Source organism: Pteronotus mesoamericanus, unplaced genomic scaffold (assembly GCF_021234165.1).
Source record: "Pteronotus mesoamericanus isolate MK-2021 breed Mesoamerican mustached bat unplaced genomic scaffold, CSHL_Meso_final contig_20, whole genome shotgun sequence".
In the NCBI taxonomy this organism is placed as follows: Eukaryota; Metazoa; Chordata; class Mammalia; order Chiroptera; family Mormoopidae; genus Pteronotus; species Pteronotus mesoamericanus.
In genome coordinates, this window is record NW_026555085.1 from 37,776,743 (window position 1) to 37,789,688 (window position 12,946).

The 12,946-nt window shown below is 35.1% G+C and overlaps 1 non-coding gene and 1 pseudogene across 1 annotated transcript; both read right to left on the reverse strand.

Moving 5' to 3' along the window:
* Window positions 1-4,717: 4,717 nt before the first annotated feature.
* On the reverse strand, window positions 4,718-5,388 carry LOC129066869 (40S ribosomal protein S6-like; annotated as a pseudogene).
* Window positions 5,389-6,229: 841 nt separating this feature from the next.
* On the reverse strand, window positions 6,230-6,351 carry LOC129068022 (small nucleolar RNA SNORA28). The gene has a single exon (XR_008528841.1). It is a non-coding gene; the product is annotated as a small nucleolar RNA SNORA28 (small nucleolar RNA).
* Between the last annotated feature and the right edge of the window lie 6,595 nt (window positions 6,352-12,946).

A 12,946-nucleotide genomic window follows, 5' to 3' on the forward strand; every position in this document is an offset into this window, starting at 1 on the left:
GGTGGCAGTATGCCTGACATCACAGAGGCAAAATTAAAGTGGCCTCAGGCTCAAGTGCACTAACCAAGGAAGAGGTAGTGGAAGATAAGATCAGGGAGGTCAGAGGGCTTGCAGATTTGGTGATGATGTGCATTTTCACTCCCTGGGAAATAAAAAGTCACTGAAGGGATGATAAAATCTTACTCTTACTTTGAGTAACTCTTAATTTCTACCAAAGAAACCAGGATCACTCTGTCTGTGATCTTGATAATAGACAATGGGAGGCAAAGGGCAGTAACAGGAACCAATTAGAATCCTATTATGTTTAGTAGCAGCTGATGCTTTGAGTCTAGACTTTGTAAGAGAGGTCTGGGTTGGAGATAAACAATTCTAAGTGTTCTGACATGGAAATGTCCACTAAAAATTTCAGCATAAGACATAGAGTGTTATACATGTATTAGTTTAACTTCACTTAAGGGGCAGTTAGTTTCCTAACAGGGAATACGTTGAACATGTAAGGAGAGATAACATTAGATCAAAAGGCAACTATAAATGTTTCATCTACCATTACTGATAATTATTGGAAGTTTTGCAAATAGATGTTAGAAGAGAATTTCCACTGGTAAATTTAGTGCCTTTTTAATGAGCATTAAAGAATATGTCTATAAACTTTGTGTGAGTTTAGTTGTACTCAACATATGCAGATCACTAAAATACTTTCAAACTCCCACCACTGCTTGTAATGGATAACAGAGCCAGGGAAAGTTTTTATACCTCATCTTTTAGAAAGTCATTCAAAGCATGATTCTAATGCAGTCGTGGGTTAGAATAGTGTCATTGGCTGTGTTAAATACTTGGTTAACTGTATTGTGCCTCTAAAATATTGTTAGGCAAGAAAACTTTTTATGCAGAAAGTGATTGATTAATCTTAAATAACAGGGAACTGGGACTTTACTAAGCTGACAGAGACAGGTCATATGAATGTTTTTGTGCTTGCTTATTAGTAAGGATTTGAGTTACAAATGGCAGTATATGTGGCAGTATTTAGTTTGAACTTTGTGTTCATTGAAAACCTGGTCATGTGTTAGTAAGAGAGTGGATGTCTTTTATCTTCCTCAGCAGCAACTTAAGTTCAGCACAATATTTAAGTGAGGATTTCATGGCAGAGTGTCACATGTTGAACTTGTCCAAACCACTTTGAAACGGAAGGAGTTTTGTCTCTTCAATTCAAATATGTAGATTCAGAATTAATTTTCTTTCCCCTTATTACCTGGATATTAACATGTTCTCTGCTGTCTATCAGAGAATCACTCTGATAACTGTCTAAATGATTTTTCTAACGCATATTCATATAAAATGTTACAGCATGGATAAACCTTCATCGTCTAATACATGAGGGTAATAATAATCTAGAAAGAATGAATAAGTCACAAAGCAAAACAAAAATTATTGGAGGAAAGGTGTTCTGAAGCATTTATTCCTCATACTGTACAATAAAATCAACACAGGCTATTGATTATAATATTTTGAAATAATGATGAAACAATAATAATTACAAAGTCCAGATATATAGAATCATTTTGAACATTCTCAGATCACAAAACTAATTCTAACTATTCCATAATCATTCTTGCTTTATACATTTGAATCTGAAGTAAAGAAATGAAGTTGGTGGCAGAATGTAAAAACATGTGCTCTCTGCATTATATTCTTGCATGTGCAGATAACTTCAACTAGCCATCTTTTGCTCTAGTTGGGAGATCTTTCTAATCCTAGGTTATTAAGAATTGTATTTTACATTTTAATGATAACTGAAATTAATAATTCTAACAATAGACACAACTTGAAGATTATTTAATTTCTATAAATTGCTTAATCCTTAAAATAATCATGACATTAGACATTATTTTCCATAGGAGGGAATTCAGGTTAGGACTAGATAAATAAGTCACCGAGGTCCATGTAGCCACAAAGTGCTAAAGCCAGAACTATAACAAATCCTCCCTGAAATGTATCTCTATGTTCTTTTCATTAAGTCCAACTGGTTACTTATAATAATCCTGAGAAGTGAACAGAGATGTTAGTATTATCTGTCACCCATATGTGAAGAAAGTAAGAAGATCGTGTCTTACATGACAGAACTAGTTCATCATAGAACTGGCCTTTAACTAGGCCTCAGGCTCTCTGAGTGGTGTTCCTCCTTTTAGACTGCTCGGTGGCCCCATTTTTGATGTGTGCTTTTGTTTTCCTCACCATCTCAAAGTAAGCACCCTACGAAATCTTCCTTTTAATTCCTGTTCCTGAATACTTATGAAGAAAATGACTTTTAAATCTCTGATTAGATAGGAAAATCTCTACAATTCAGTATCTCACTCATTTTATCTTCTCAGCTTTTCTCACAAGTGAGAGAAAAATCCATTAGACAAATATATTGAGCAAAATCACTTTAATCTAGTTTCTTAAAATAGGGATTCTTATTGAATAAATAAAGAATTGTCTCTATCAAACTTTTATTTCACTTTATTGTGAACCCTGTAAAATATCCCTAGTTTACTTAAGGAAATTTGTTTACAGATGCTAGATTTTTTTTTAAATAAAATCATGCACAATTAAGAGGATACATGGATTTTTTTTTTCTAGAGAGCTTTCCAATGTAAAAAATAAACTCCTGCTCAGTTATAGAATGCAAATACATGGTCTACCATAGTATTCCAATAAGTGCTTGAATAATATTGAAAATTTCAGCCTCATTTCTCAAAGTCATAATAAAGTCTCTTGGTTTTTGGGAAGTAATATAAATTAACTCTACTTGGCATTTAATTGATAAAGGAGAGAATAAACAGGAAGAGGAAAGGGAAAGAAGGAAGAAAGAAAAGTAAGTAAAGGAGAAAAAGAAATAGAAGGAAAAATATGTATATATACCTACAAGTATATACCTACATATATACACGTATATATACACACATACATACATATATTCACACACACACACACATACACACACACACACACATACCTATACATGTTGGCATAACTAAGGATAGGTAATATTTAAACTAAATTAATATAATACATACTTTATATTTTGTGTACTATATATAATATGCATGTGTGTATATATATTAATGTGATTTATATCCTGGAAAACAAGATTATCTTAAAGATATCTATCATTGTGATCAGCAAAATTCTAAGATGGTCTCCAAGATTTCTGGCCTCTGAATAATCTCTCCTTGAATGTTGGCAGGACCTCTGAATATGATGGGATGTCATAGCCATAATTATGTTGTGTCATACGGCAAAGGGGAGAGATTTCAAAGCTGTAATAAAGGTCCTAAATCAATTGATTTTGAGTTAATCAAAAGGAAGATTATCCAGGGTTGGCTTGACCTAATCAGTCCTTTAAAAATGGAGACACTTCTTAAAGAGAGAGATTTTTTTGATGACCTTGAGGAAGAGTGTTGTGTTATGGGAGAGCCTGTGAGAGGGTCACATAGCAATGGACGGTATGGTCTTAGAAGGGCTGAGAGCAGCAGTTGGCTGATAACTAGCAAGAAAGCAGGACACAGTCCAGCAACGACAAGGAACTGAATTCTGACGACAATCACTTGAGTTTGGTGGGAGCCTTCAAACTCCAGGAAGGAATGTGACCCAGCTGACACCTAGACTGCAGCCTTGTGAGACTCTTATCAGAGGACCCAGTCAGCCTGTGCCTGGACTCCTGACCACACAAACATACACATGTGTCCTGTTTTAGGCCACCACTTTTGTGGTAATTTCTTACACTGCCATAAAAATAGTCAAAAGAAATATAGCCATCCCTCCATATCCATGAGGAATTGGTTCAAGACTCTCTGTGGATACCAGAATCCATGGGTGCTCAAGTCCCTTAAATAAAAATCGTGTAGTATATTTGTATAACCCATACATGTCCTACTATACGCTTTAAATCATCTCTAGATTACTTATAATACCTAATATAATATAAATACTATGTAAATAGTTGTTATACTATATTGTTTAGGGAATAATGACAAGAAAACAAAATCTGTCCATGTTTAGTATAGATGCAATCATCGCCAGCCTAACTACATAGTACTCATTGACAACGACATAACCTATTTTTTTTCTGAACATTTTTAATCTGTAACTGGTTGAATCTATGAATGCAGAACCTGCAAACACAGAGGGCTATCTGTATATGCCACAAATTCTTACAGAATCCCAAAGACGCTTTCTAGAATCTAGTCCGAGGTAGATAAATTACTGTAGCTCTTTCAGTCCTACAATTTTGGACTGCAGGAGGTAAGGCTCATAAATTCAAATATATTCAGGATTTATGTTGTGAAATAGAGTGTGAAGCAGTCCTAAAATAAAACAACAAGGGCTATACTTCTCCCATTGCTGTCACTACAGGCATATCATGTGTGCCTATGTATAGTTTTTAAAACACTCTTCAGGTCAAATGAAATAACCAGAAACATTCCATTACTATATAAATCTTGTGGATCAGAGGTAGAGACTCTGCTCTAGGATTACCATTGAGGAGAATAATTAATGAACAGGGTTTTTTTTTTTAATATTCTATGTCTATAAAATAAAATTTAAAACACTATAGTCTTTTTCTTTGGTGTTTGTTCTTATTTATTTATTACTCTTAGAAAACCTCATTTTTGCAGAGAAGTTCTCAGAGGAGACAGCCTATGTCTTGGCAATCTGTCCCTGGTGTATATTTATTTTATATTTTTCTGACCTCATTCATTCTCTTAGTCAAAAGTCTAGCATGTTCCATACCCCCTTTCTTGTTTTTCATAGTACATTGATTCTTCAGAGCAATATGCCAACGTTTGTGTTGCAGGACATGTAGAGTAACAAGATGCTGAAGTTTGGGTGCTTTGGTCCTAGATTTCTTACTTTCTTTGTTTAGGGCCTTTCTCACAACATATTGGTGGATACCATCTTCTGTATGGAAATTAGAAGGTTTTTGGATTCTGGTAGCTCTTTTGGGCCCTAGGCAATGAGATATGGTAGCATCATTGAGACCAAGAATATCTTTCCTTGCTTTTTTGCAATGGCCAATTTGAAAACACTGAGATTAGTATCCACAATAGAATCCCAAGCAGATTTGTGCCTTTTCTCTCTAATCTGCCTTGGTCTATAACAAGAATGCCCCTTACTCAGCAGCAGGCAGTAATAGCCATGAGTCAAGACACCCTGCTTCATGGGGAAACCTTGTTTGTTGTTCCTACCAGTGATTCAAACCACATAAGCCTTCGATTCTTTACTCAGAGCATCACCAGCAACTTCTGTGGCCATATGCTTCTCATAAAAGGTATGAAATTTGTGTTCATTGTCCAATTCTATGAGTTCTTGGCAGCCAGTGCCTGGGAAAGAGATGTTCAGCTTCATCCTGAAGCAGCTGACCAGCTCTGAGGTGCCATGATAAAAAGCTAAAACAATATAGTCTTTTTGTGCCATGCAACTAAGATATCTGATACACAAATATTTATCAAATGTCTCCTCTGTATGGTCATTGCCCTAGTTACTGAAGATAAAGATTTGACTATGCTCTATTCTCAAGAAACACATAATATTCCAGGGATACAAATATTTAAACAAATAAATAGCAGTTCAGAACAAATAAATGAATGTGTACAAAATGTATAACTGTTGTAGGATCCTTTTTATTAGACATTAAGGTATGTTATATTAGACATTAAAATAACTTTACATTGATAAAGTGAGGTAACAAGCCATGTTATTTAAAGCTTAAATTCAAATGGCTTCTAAATCCTTACTAATTTTTTATAAGCAAACTCAAATTCTGAAAGTATATTTACCATTAAAATACTGACAGTTATAATAAGAGGGAAAAAAAAGACTAGTATTTTGTAATTCACAGTTGATTAACTATGTTTCTTTTCACAATTTCACTTTAACTTCCAAATTGTATTGGTAAAAGATAAAATGAATATTTTGATTGGAATCATACAGACAATTTCCTTTGTAGTATTCAATTATCTAATTTATCCTGTCTTCTAGAATCACAATGCTTGGATTTATCCTACATCAGCAATATCTATGATCTCTGATATGTAATTAACATGTTTTAAAAAAGCTATTTTAATGGATTGAGTTATACTGTAGATTTATAAAATATTTTGCCGAAAGCATCACTGGTTTTGAAAAAAGTCTGATTTATCATAGAGAGACATATGGTAATGTATAATGTACAAAAAAAATTTGTACCACTAAGTCTATATAGTGGTTTGTTTCACAGAAGAGAGAACACTGCAGTAGGTTAGACTTCATTAGTATAGTAAGCTCAAATTGTGTTAGTCATTTTTGATCATCTGCCACAAAGTGTTGCTTCCAAAAGTAAAAGGATTTAAAAATATGTTTTACTTGAATTCTGTAAGAATCATTAAAAGTTTCATTCACTTACCAATATTTAGTAATAAAGTAAATGTACGTAGGACTGTACATGGTAATGCATTTTTTTATCTTTAGTCTCAAATAGTTTCTTTTCAATTTTGTTTAAGTGTGCAGTGGATCTAACAGCCTACTTATGTTGATTAGACTGTGAATACATTGTAAATCACTCTCCCTGGAGGATGCTGGTGGCATTATTTCAATTTTTTTTTTTCAGTAAAGTCAGGTGATAATACTCTGTTGAATAAATAAATTGTACACTTAAAATGTTTATGAATGTATGGTATATGTGGTTTTCCACTTTATAACTTGCTCATTTTGAGTAAATGATGCAATAGCATTGGAACTTATTTCCTGCACTTTAATAGTATTGAAATATAATGCATACTTTTTAACATCACTTCTTTTATGAAATGCTTTCTAAATGATTATAAGGACCTTTCAAGATTTTGCATTCCTAGACTCTATTTTTTTTCCATCACTCTGTCCTGTATTTTGCCCCAAATAATAAAGAAAAGTGAAAGAAGATACCAGACAATAAATAGAAAGACAGAAAGAAAAAAAATACAAGAGAGGAGGAGAAAACAATAGACTAAAGGAAGTGAAGAACAAGTTAGGGTAATGTAGGAAAAGAAAGACAAGCATCTGGAAGTTAAGCATGCCATTCAACATGGGGTCACAGGATCCCAAGGATGTCTTACTTTCATATTCTGCCTTCTGCTCAACCAGGTAGCTAAATGAAAATTACTTTCTATCAATAGTATGGATAGATAAAATATTTTTAATTAATTAATTTATTTTAAAAGTATATTTTATTGATTATGCTATTACAGTTGTCCCAATTTTCCCCCTTTACTCCCATCTTTCCAGTGCCCCCCATCCTTTCAGCAATCCCCCTCCTTATTTCATGCCCATGGGTCATGCATATAAGTTCTTTGGCTTCTCCATTTCCTATACTATTCTTAACCTCCTCCTGTCTATTTTGTATCTACCAATTATGCTTCTTACTCCCTGTACCTTTTCCCCCATTCTTCCCCTTCCCCTTCTCAGCTGATAACCCTCCAAATGATCTCCATATCTATGATTCTGTCCCTGTTCTGGTTGTTTGCTTAGTTTTTTTTTTTTGTTTTTGTTTTTGTTTTTTAGGTTCAGCTGTTGATAGTTGTGAGTTTGTTGTCATTTTGATGTTCATAGTTTGGATGATCTTCTTTTTCTTAAATAAGTCCCTTTAACATTTCACATAATAAGGGTTTGGTGATTATGGACTCCTTTAACTTTACCTTGTCTGGGAAGCACTTTATCTGCACTTCCATTCTAAATGATAGCTTTGCTGGAAAGTGTAATCTTGGTTGTAGGTCCTTATTTTATATGCCTTTGAATATTTTTTTGTCAGTCCCTTCTTGCCTGCAAGATTTCTTTTGAGAAATCAGCTGATAGTCTTGTTGAAACTCCTTTGTAGGTAACTCTCTCCTTTTCTCTTGCTGTTTTTAAGATTCTCTCTTTATCTTTAATCTTTGGCATTTTAATAATGATGTATCTTGGTGTGGTCCTCTTTGGGTCCAACTTATTTGGGATTTTCTGTGCTTCCTGGACTTATATATCTATTTCCTTCACCAAATTAGGGAAGTTTTCTTTCATTGTTTATTCAAATACATTTTCAATTCTTTGCTCTTCCTCTTCTCCTTCTGGCACCCCTATGATTTGGATGTTGGCACTTTTGGAGATGTCCCAGAGTCTTCTTATACTCTCCTAATTTTCTTTTTTTGAATTCTTTTTTCTTCATTCTGTTCTGATTGAATGCTTTTTTCTTCCTTATATTCCAAATTGCTGATTCAAATCCCAGCTTCCTTCCCTTTACTGTTGGTTCCCTGTGGATTTTTCTTTATTTTACTTAATGTAGCCTTTATTTCTTCCCTTACATTTTTGCCATACTTGATGAGTTCTCTGAGCATCCTGATCATCAGTGTTTTGAACTCCTCATCTGATCAGTTGGCTATCTGTTTCATTTAGTTCTTTTTCTGTGTTCTTTTAAAATTTTTCTGTTCTTTCATTTGGGCCATATTTCTTTGTCTCCTCATTTTGGCAGCCATCCTGTGTTGGTTTCTGTGTATTATGTAGAGCTGTCTTAGAATACCTGTTAAGTTGAATGGGGTGGAGCCTTATGTGTTCGCCAGGGTGAGGTAACTTGATTCACCGCTTTGTGTCTCTGTGTAGGGGAGGATTTGGAGAGGAAACAATGCCATTGATTGGCTTCTGGAAGCTTGCCTTGCACTTGCCTTGTTTCCAATCACTTCAGACACTTCCCCTATGTGACTGGTACCCTTCTAGCTGTTGCCCTGATGGTGATTCCCAGAGTGGGTGGGTCTGCCTATGTTCTAAGTCCATGTGGGTCCTTTAAATGGGCTCTCCTGAGAAATTGGCAGTTACTTCCACCACCCCAACCTCCACAGGTTTTTACAGCCAGAAGTTTTGAGGCTTTATCTTCCCAGTGCTGAAACCTTGTACTGCGTGGTCTGGTGTGGAGCTGGATCACTTGCTCTCAAGATATCTCTCCCAATTTTTATCCATGTGAATGTGGGACCACCCGTTCCACTGCTGCCACTGCTGCCTCTCCACCCTAACTCCCCATCTCCGCCCCTCCTGCCTGTCTGGATGAATACGGCTTCTTTAAGTCCTTGGTTGTCGGACTTCCATTCAATTCGATTTTATGGCAGCTCTAGGTGTTTTTTGTTTTGAGGTTTGTTGTGATTCTTCTTGGGTTTGCATGAAGAGGCAAAGTGTGTCTGCCTATGCCTCCATCTTGACTGGAAGTTTAGGTGCCATATTTTTATATAGTCTAAGTTCATGACTTAGATCTTGACTCATACCTTTAAGATAGGTTTTGAAGAACTGGAGAGAGTTAAGGAACAGAGTTGTTTAGAGCAATTTATGTAATAACAAGTTTATGGTGGATTCTTAAGACTTTTACTAAGATAAACATCATTCTTGAGCTAGAGACTTAGCCATACCATACTGCTGCCTGAGAAGACTAGGAGGTAATCTTATTGTTCCTTGATTCCTTTCAAATAAACCCTGAGAGCTTGGAAGATTATGTGGAAGATGGTGATCAAAATTATGTGCTCAGACTAATGGTTTTTAAATACTCTTCATCAGAATCTTATAGAGACCTGTTAAAAATTCAGATGCTTGTGTACCATCCACAAGCAAGTAAACCTCAGAATTTCTGAGGATGAATCCAAAGCATAAGTATTTTTAAAACTTCCCACATAATTCTACTGTTCCCCAGGATTGATTCTCATTCACTGAAGGTAACCCACACCCCTATTCGTGCATTTCCCCAGTAACATCTAGCTCCTAAAAGCCACTGCTCCTTTTCCCAGAAACTATAATCTTAGAGATGTTTCCTCTAGCAGAACCTGACTTTATCATTGTATCAAATATGTGGGAAGAATTTGTTTGAAGTATGCTCATCAAGCAAGCTGCTCATGATGATATTGAAATAGTGGGACTTTTTTTTTGGCCAAAATGATCATCAATGATAATGGGTATTTGAGGAGACACACTGAAAAATGGCAAGGCAGAGCACTAGTTTATTTATGCTCTCAATTTAATATTGTAAAAACATGTTCCAAGGTTTCTTCTTTATTAGCAATTGATGGTTCAGTGGCCCAGACTACTATTAGAAAAGAAACAGACCATTTTATTAGGACATATCAGATATTTTTTTGGCTGGCTTGTTAGCAATGCTTTCAAGTGAATCATTTATATCAGTGCATACACATGATATTATTTCTCCATGTTAAAGCAAAAGTTTGTCTTGACCCCATATAGTTAATTCTAGTGACTCAGTTCTCTGATGCTCTCTATAGCAAACTTTAAAAATTATCTTTTTTGCCAACCTCTGTTCCTCTACTTATTTTCTCCTGAACGAATTCACACTCTCAGAGCTTCATTAAAATTGTTATTGTAAAGTTCACCAATGACATACACAGTGTTGCATCAAATGACTTTTTTACTGACCTATCAATATTTTAAGACAGAGTTGATCTCTATGTCATTCCCCTGACTTCAAAGAGTCAATCCATGCTTATACTTTTCCTCATACCGCATCACTAATCACGTTTTCCAGGGTTTTTTTTTTTTTTTTTGACACTTTGCTTTTCCCTTCTCTTTTCTCCAATCTCTGATTTTTGATGTGTTCCAGTGCTCAGTCCTAAGACCTCTTCTCTTTTCCCTTCACTTGAGAACCTTGGTGACTTCACCCAGAGTATTAGCTTTAAAAACAGTCTTCACTCTTGTGACAAATTTATGTCTCTACCTGGATGTTTCATCATTCAACACCAATACTTAGTTGTGTAATAGTTATATTAAGCATAGTGTGTCCCGATATGAACTCCTGTTCTCTGCACTCCTGAATTGATTCTCCTTCAGTGTACTCTGTCTCTTTAAATGGCAATTCCATTTTCCTAGTTATCTAGGTCAACAACCTTAGAGTCCTCCACTCCTCTCTTTCTCTCACATCCCACATCCAATCTGTCAACTCAACATTTTTATCTCTATATTCAAAATATATCCAGAATATGAATACTTACCACGTTCATTGCTAAAATTTTGGTACAAGCTATCATAGCCTCTTGTCTCATTAGCCTTCTAAGTGTCCCTTTTTTTTCTGCCCTTGCTTTCTTTCAATTGTTATTCCAGCAAAGTGTTTCTCGAAAACATCACCAATCAAACCGTACCTCTCCTTACCATCTCACTCAGAGTAAAAGTCAACAGCTAATAAATGGCTTGTAAGACTCTAATCTCTTATTCTCCCTGTACCCTTGCTCAACTCCTTAAATTTCCATTTGTTCTTTATTTACTCCTCTTAGTCATACCAGCCTTGGTACTACCTCAAGGCTTTGACCTTGCTATTACCTTTGCCTGGAATGCTCTTTCCCAGATATCTACATGACTTTAATCCTTGTTCAGCTCATCATTCCAATGAACACTTCCCTGAAAACCTTATTCAAAACTGCAACCTACTTCTGTCCTCAATACTCTATCTCCCTTTTATGTTTTATTTTGCTCCATAGTAATTGACATCATTTAACACAGAGATATCTTATGTAACTTATTTTCTATCTTTCTTGATTAAAATGTAAGCTCCTTAAGGACATGAATTTTACTTTGTTTTATTCATGCTGTATTCCTAGTGCCTCAGACATTGCTGGCACCTGTAAAGTGATTAATAAATTTTTCTTAATGGAATATGTCATTTATATAGCACCATCACTAGATTCCCAGCACTGGAATTTATAGCACTCAATCAGAGACTTTAAATTGATTTTTCCATTAGTAATCTTTTTATTTATTCATTCATTCATTCATTCAACTTTTGGGGGTGACATGGTTAATAATATTATATAGGTTTCAAGTGCATATTTCTATGACATAAGATACATATATTGTACTGTGTGCCCACCACCCAAAGTCAAATAATCTTCTGTCACCATATATTAGACCCCCTTTACCACTTTTACTCCCTTTCCTCTGGTATCCACCACACTGTTGTCTGTGAATATGAATTTTACTTTAATATCCCACCCATGAGTGAAATCATATGAAAAGAAACAAGAGAAAATTCCAGGGACATACAGATTTTTATTTTAACTTCCAGCACACCTACTTGCATGCCATAAAGCTTCCATATTGCCTTCATGCTGTGTTTGCAGTTACACAACAGTGTTGAAGATTACACAGAAATATGCCAAATGAAGCTTAAAAAAGAGTGTGCAATGTGTTTTGAAATCCATAACTCTCATTTCCTGCTGTGCTTAATTTTAGAACCCAGAGCTGCTATTAAGCTTTAAAAAGTGTTTGTTCTTTTGACTAGGGTTTATATTACAACTGTATTTATTTATTTAGTGTGTAGAAACAAAAATGATACTAAAATCTTTTTATCAAGTTATATTTAGGTGACCCTGTTCTTGAGAATTTTCTAACTTGGTTCCTGATGTCAGATGAGCCCAGCTGAACTTACTATCAACGCAAGAACTAATTGAAAATATTTTTGAGATGGTATTTTCATCAAGCTCTTAAAGGTGATTGAAAGTTCCCCATACTGTTTATTAAGGGATCCTGTGATTCAGATAGAGATGATCGCGTTATAATATGGCTTCTGGGGGCAGCAGGAATACCTAGGAGCAAGCTGGTCAATGTTGATTTGTCAGGTGTAAGAGAAACTGTTCTGTTGTTGCTGTTATCAGCATGTTTGCTGATTGTATAATGCAGGTGTGGCCATATTTAGGTCATAGGGAAAGTTTCTTCTTGCCTATATAGTGGAAACATTTATATCTGACTGTGTAAACTGATGTCACTTATTACTGTGTTCAAGGGAGTTAGTAAGAGATGGCAAGGTTGAAAGATGGCTTTCATTACATGTCCTCTTCCAGTCGCTCAAATCATATTGAGAAACTATGACTTCCTTCAACAACTTTTAATATTTAGTTTAAGTTTATAAACAGTTTCTGAGTGTTGGATCTGAAGAAAATAA